This window comes from Anguilla anguilla, chromosome 8 (genome assembly GCF_013347855.1).
Source record: "Anguilla anguilla isolate fAngAng1 chromosome 8, fAngAng1.pri, whole genome shotgun sequence".
NCBI classification, from domain to species: Eukaryota; Metazoa; Chordata; class Actinopteri; order Anguilliformes; family Anguillidae; genus Anguilla; species Anguilla anguilla.
This window is the reverse complement of record NC_049208.1, coordinates 40,844,798-40,850,261: the sequence shown is the minus strand read 5'-3', so window position 1 is coordinate 40,850,261 and position 5,464 is coordinate 40,844,798.

Here is a 5,464-nt window from a genome sequence, read left to right as displayed (position 1 = left end):
GCTGCCAAAACAAAGGGAGGTAGATAGAGAGGGCCTTAAACTGTGAGGGAGACTGATATGGAGGGTGCATGCGCATGTGTGTGTTTGTGTGTGTGTGTGTGTGCGTGTGTGTGCGATGTGCATGCGTTTGTGTGTATGTGTGTGTGCAGTGGGTGTGTATGTGTGTGTGTGTGTGTGCAGTATGTGTGTGTGCGTGCGTGCATTTGCGTGTGTGTGTTGGAGAGGGAGGAGCGGTGGGAATGAATCCGGGTGAAGCGGGTAGAGGAGGGAGTGGGCGGAGCTCCGTGTCTGCCGCCTGAGTGACAGGTGACCGTTTGGGCTCACTTTGACAGCGCGTAGTGAAAGCGGCGCCCGTCGGGCAGCCTGCGGTTTCTCTGTCTCATGCACACGGCCGCGTTTGGGAAACGGTGACGCGCAGCCTTGTTTTATTACCTGCGAGCTGTGCTTTCTCTTCACTGTACATGTGCAATGTGCTCCATTAGCATCGTGGCAATCTATGTGCCGTAACCTGTTCTGATGGCTTGCCGATGTCACCGAGGAAATATGTCTTGCTTCATTTTGTATACATTGAGAATGAATAAACTTGAAATGCATCACCAGCCGAAGCATCGTGTCCTGACTTGTTTGTGTACCTAAATGTGTTCCGTGTCTTTCCCGTGAAGACCTTTCTAATAGAGCTGATTAACTCCACGGCGCGTGAGTGACGCATGGGTGCAGGACGGCACGCTTTCCTGGTAAAGGCCTGGCCTTCCCGTGGAGAAGGAGGTGGGAAAGGGGGGCAGAGGTCACCCGCGAAAGCCTCGCGCCGGGCCTGCCTCCGGAGCCGCCGGGCCCCGCCCGCGTTTGGCCCCTGAGCTCGGGGGGGCTTGCGGCGTCCCCGAACTGCAGAGGTGAAGATTAATATTCATAGGCCAAAGACCTGTACCCCCCCCCCCCCCCATCCCGGCTTTGGGGGTATCCGGACACGGGGGCCCTGGCCCCTCCAAAAGCGGTCTGCGGCGCGGCTGCTTGACGGGCCCGGAGCTCCCCCCGGCCGGTCAGCGGTGTTAAAGTATTAATAATGAGGAGTGACTGCGCAGCGGCTCCGCGCGCGGAGGAGGAAATGAGCTGGGCCTAATTGGCCCCGGAGCTCCTCCAGATCTGTAATGAGCTTCGGGGCCGACTGTCTGTCGCAGGACCCGGCCTTCGCTCCGCTTCGCCCCGCGCGGCCGCCCGGCGCTCTGTCCTCTGGCGCGCGCGGGGTGAGCGTGTAGCGCGTGCGTGAGGTCACCCCATCCTTTGATGGAAAGCGCGCTCATTTTAGTGTCAGTGAAGGGTAGTTTAGTAGCTACCACAAAAATATATAAACATACAACGTACCAGTAGTCTGTGTTACAATAACAACATAATATTTCAGTTCCTTGGATGCATTCATGGATGAGAGAACTAGAGTATATTAGAACTTAATTCACATAGTAGGCCTACACATAATTACAGAGATGGAAGTAATGTATAATGTATACTGTGTAATGTATTTTAGAATGCACTTATGCATATCATTTGCATGCCTCAGCAGCCGAAACAAACAGTGGTGAGACAGCGACGTGAAAATGGACTTAATCTTGCCTTGAAATACTGCTTAGTCTGTTACACCCAGACAAGCTTTCCCATTCACTGTGGATTCACTATTGACTCAGCTCTTGTACAGTGTGTTCGTTCTCTGGCTCCCAGGAAGATCCCAGCGTGTCAACAGTAAGCGGGAGCGGGGCATGATGGGAAGGCGCGTGTGCTGTTGCTGAGCGGGTTTTGTTCGGAGATGCTTTCAGTGCTGTTTTGCCCCCCGGGTCTCCCCATTCAGAATTCCTCCTGCCTGTTCTTGGCAAAGAGCCCACGGGGATGCGTGTTATTTATTCTGATTCCTCTTCGCTGTTCACTGCAGGAGGCAACAGTGCCCTGTTCTGCATCTCTATCTATGCCCATGGAGGGGGGCGGAGGTGGGGGGGGAAGGGGGGGGGGGCGGAGGTGGGGGGGCACCATTAGGTCATCAGCACACTAACGAGTGGCGCTGAAGAAAGCTTGGAAGTGGTGCTGTCGGTTTTTGACCAAAGGTCAGATACTCACAGCTGAAACTTGTGCAACTTTGCATAATGGATCTTTGGCCAGCTCAGGGATTTGTGTGGGCCTGGCTCAATGCTGATTTTTGATTTGCGGGTTAGACTTGATCCTAAACTTTGCTTTGTGGGCCAGGCTCGATCCTCATTTTTTGATTTGTGTGCCAGGACAGATCGTTATTTTTGGATGTGTGATCAGCCATAGAGGAAACTGTGAGGAAGAGAAGGAATCCCAGCTGTAGCCATTTGGCAACACGCAGCATGCTGCCATTTTCCTGTCTGAACTGGACTCCTCAGCAGGAATGGGTCATAATCTAAAGACCACATCACCAATAGCATGGCAATTATACACACCGCAGCATGTTATGTTGCGATATACATCAGAAATCTAGAACTTATCAGTGTTGCCATAATATAAAGTGAGTGATATAGACCTAAGCGTTTAAATAAATTGTATTTATCGAGTTGCATATGACTTTATTGTGATTCCATCAACATTTAAGGTGTATTGATATGCAGCATATCTTTTAAACAATAGCAGGCATATTATCAAGCTGATATGTTTGGCAATCACTCATCATCCCCTATCCATCTGATGAGTATCTGTTTCACTTCGTATCCCCATCTTCATCAGCACTAGAATATGATCCAGAACCTTCCAGTGTCTGCACCACCAGCTCCTCTACACAGTAAAATGTCCCGTGTTAATTTAACGCCTAACATTCCAGAGTGGGACCAAATGTTATCTGTTAAGAGTTGAATTAATACTGTTAGTGCTGAATTAACACGATACATTTGACTGTGTAGAAAGCCAGTTGACTGGTATAGTGTGCAGCTGGGCTTCAGACTGTCTCAACACATTAAGTAGAACCAAGGGTGATCCAATGTCACTGTGGGAGACGGCAGACCTACTTCTGAGATGGTGGAATTAGATTCTCCCAGCTCGAAGACTTCATCACATGCCAGAATATTGCGCCACAAATGTGCAGCAAATGCTTAATGATGATAATGTGCCTAACATTAAATTGCGAGCACAAAATACAATTATCAAGACATCGCTGAGCTTGGGATTACTTTCTCCCTCTCCAGTGCAAATGCCCTGTAAAGGAACCATAATTGACTAATAATCAGTCTGAATAATTATCTCTCCCCACTAAATCTTTCCTCCGCTGCTCTCCCCGGTGCTCGATAAAGGAAGCCACGGAAAAGACAAAGTGGTCCTCCGCAAAGGTGCGAGAGACTCATTGTCATTCCGAATGAACTCGGCTGGCCGGCTCCTTCGCGGGCTCGCTAACAGGTACGGCGATGCTCAGACCGGAGCGGCCGGCGCAGCCCAGACACGACGGCGTCAAACGCGCGCCGCCATCTGGCCGCCGTTAACCGGCGCAGGATCGCCTGTAAACCGCGGCTCTTTCTGAGCGGAGAGTCGCGCCCTTCGACCCCGCAGAGCGACAGGGAACGCAGGGGGCGGGTCGGCCCTGTGTGACCACCCGTCACGCTGTTTGTTTTCGAGCCCGGATAACGTTGAACAGGTGGTTAGGAGGTGAAAGCTGCGGCGATGATGAGCAGCTGTGCCCGGATCAAAGAGAACCGTGACACTCAGGACCTCCGCAAGTCACTCATGGGCTCCTGCTAAGGAGTAATTTGACAAGGGGCTCCAGGAAGGTGAAGGTAAGGCTCCTGTACTGTGTACGATCCCACCGAAAACTCCCGTCTGGACATTCATGTCAGACGTTTTCTGGAACAGGTTGTTCCCGCTTTCGTTTTCGCTTTAAGTTGAGTGTAAGGACATGAAGCCCAGTCAATTTGGAAGCGTGACTGAATTCCACCTGCCTGCATTTGTTAATGGTATAGCTAACAGAACAGAGCAGCAGCGCTGAACTTCAAAGCATTTTAATTCCACATTATTCCCACAGGCTTTTTACAAGGTTGAACAGTAGTCTTAATGCTGTGCCCGTTCCATATAATAACAGTAGTGCTTTATATAATATTAATGTTGACTGGATTGTATGTTCAACTGGTTGATGCCTGACGAAGCCTGTACCAGACCTTAATGTGGCAGAAGTTGCCCCAGTGGGGCATTACGCTGCTTAATACCAACATGGTGGCAATGTGTCATAATGGTTAGGGTCCTAGCCATTCAAACCACAAGGTAGGTCAGAATCCTGTTTTTGGCAGTGAAGTTGTGCCCTTTAGCGAGGTGCTTAATCTGAATTGCTTCTGTTATGTACCCACCTGTGTAAACGGATAATGAGTTCGCTATGTAAGTCACCCCGAATAAGGGCATCTGCTAAGCAAATAATGTAACAGGTTTTGTGTTTGAGATGGAGGTTTTTTCTTGGCAGACGCGCACTGTTTGTATGGCCAGGGGTCCTGGAGCCAGCTGGTGCAGCTACTGACAGAAGTCTGGGCCACTGTCCTTCACCTCCGCCAGCTTTGCTACCCCTCACCTGTTTCCTGCAGTCCTTTTCTATCAGTCTCTTCTTTTTCCCGAGTTGGCGGGATGCAGCGGAAAATCGCGTCGCAGTTAAAATGCCGTACCGGCGCTCGCTGCATTCGTGAGGCGATTCGTATTCCTGCTCTACCGTGCCGTTCTGAAGCATTATGGGATGGCGCCGCGCGTGGAGAGAGCTGAGAAGCGGATGAGCGGAGCGCCGCGGTGTTTATTTCCATAGGAATGATTGATCTTGGCTCCCGGAGTAACAAGCTGGCAGCGTCCGGCCGGAGGTCAGGCCTATCAGCGAGGTTGCCGCTCGCACATCGAACTTGCTTTGTCCTTTCGTTCCTGTTCCTGTGGGGGGGAGGGGATGGGGTATTTGTTTCCTGTCCGTGGAGGACTGCCAGCACACAATTGCCGTGCCTCTGTATATCTCCATGGCACACAATGAGAGAGAGAGAGACTGGCATATGGTGGTGTGGCTCTAGGATTCTGCTTTTCAGTATGGCTCCCCATGCTTTAACAAGTCACACCTTATTAAATGAATCAAGATGCCAAGCTTGAAGGTGTCGTTTCAATGCAGCATGGATCACCTGTAAAATAACATGAATTGCCTCAATGAAGGTTTGTGATTCTGAGCACAAGGTGGAAGTCGGTGGCTGCTCAGCTAGGCCAGCTTCACTGGACACAAATTTCCTGCCGTGTGCGGCGTGTGTCAATGTCGGAAACCACAGTTCTGCATCAGAAACTGACATCATTTCGTGGATGGAGGGATTCTTGTCCAGACACTTACCATAAATTACCAGACATAGCCATCCATGTCTCAGATCATGCTGTGAAATTTCAGTGCGTCCAGACCAGGTGAGTCCATGAATTAATTGGGAATATTCAAGTCCAGAAATCTCTGATCACAGACATGGCCCAGGAGTGTGCAGAA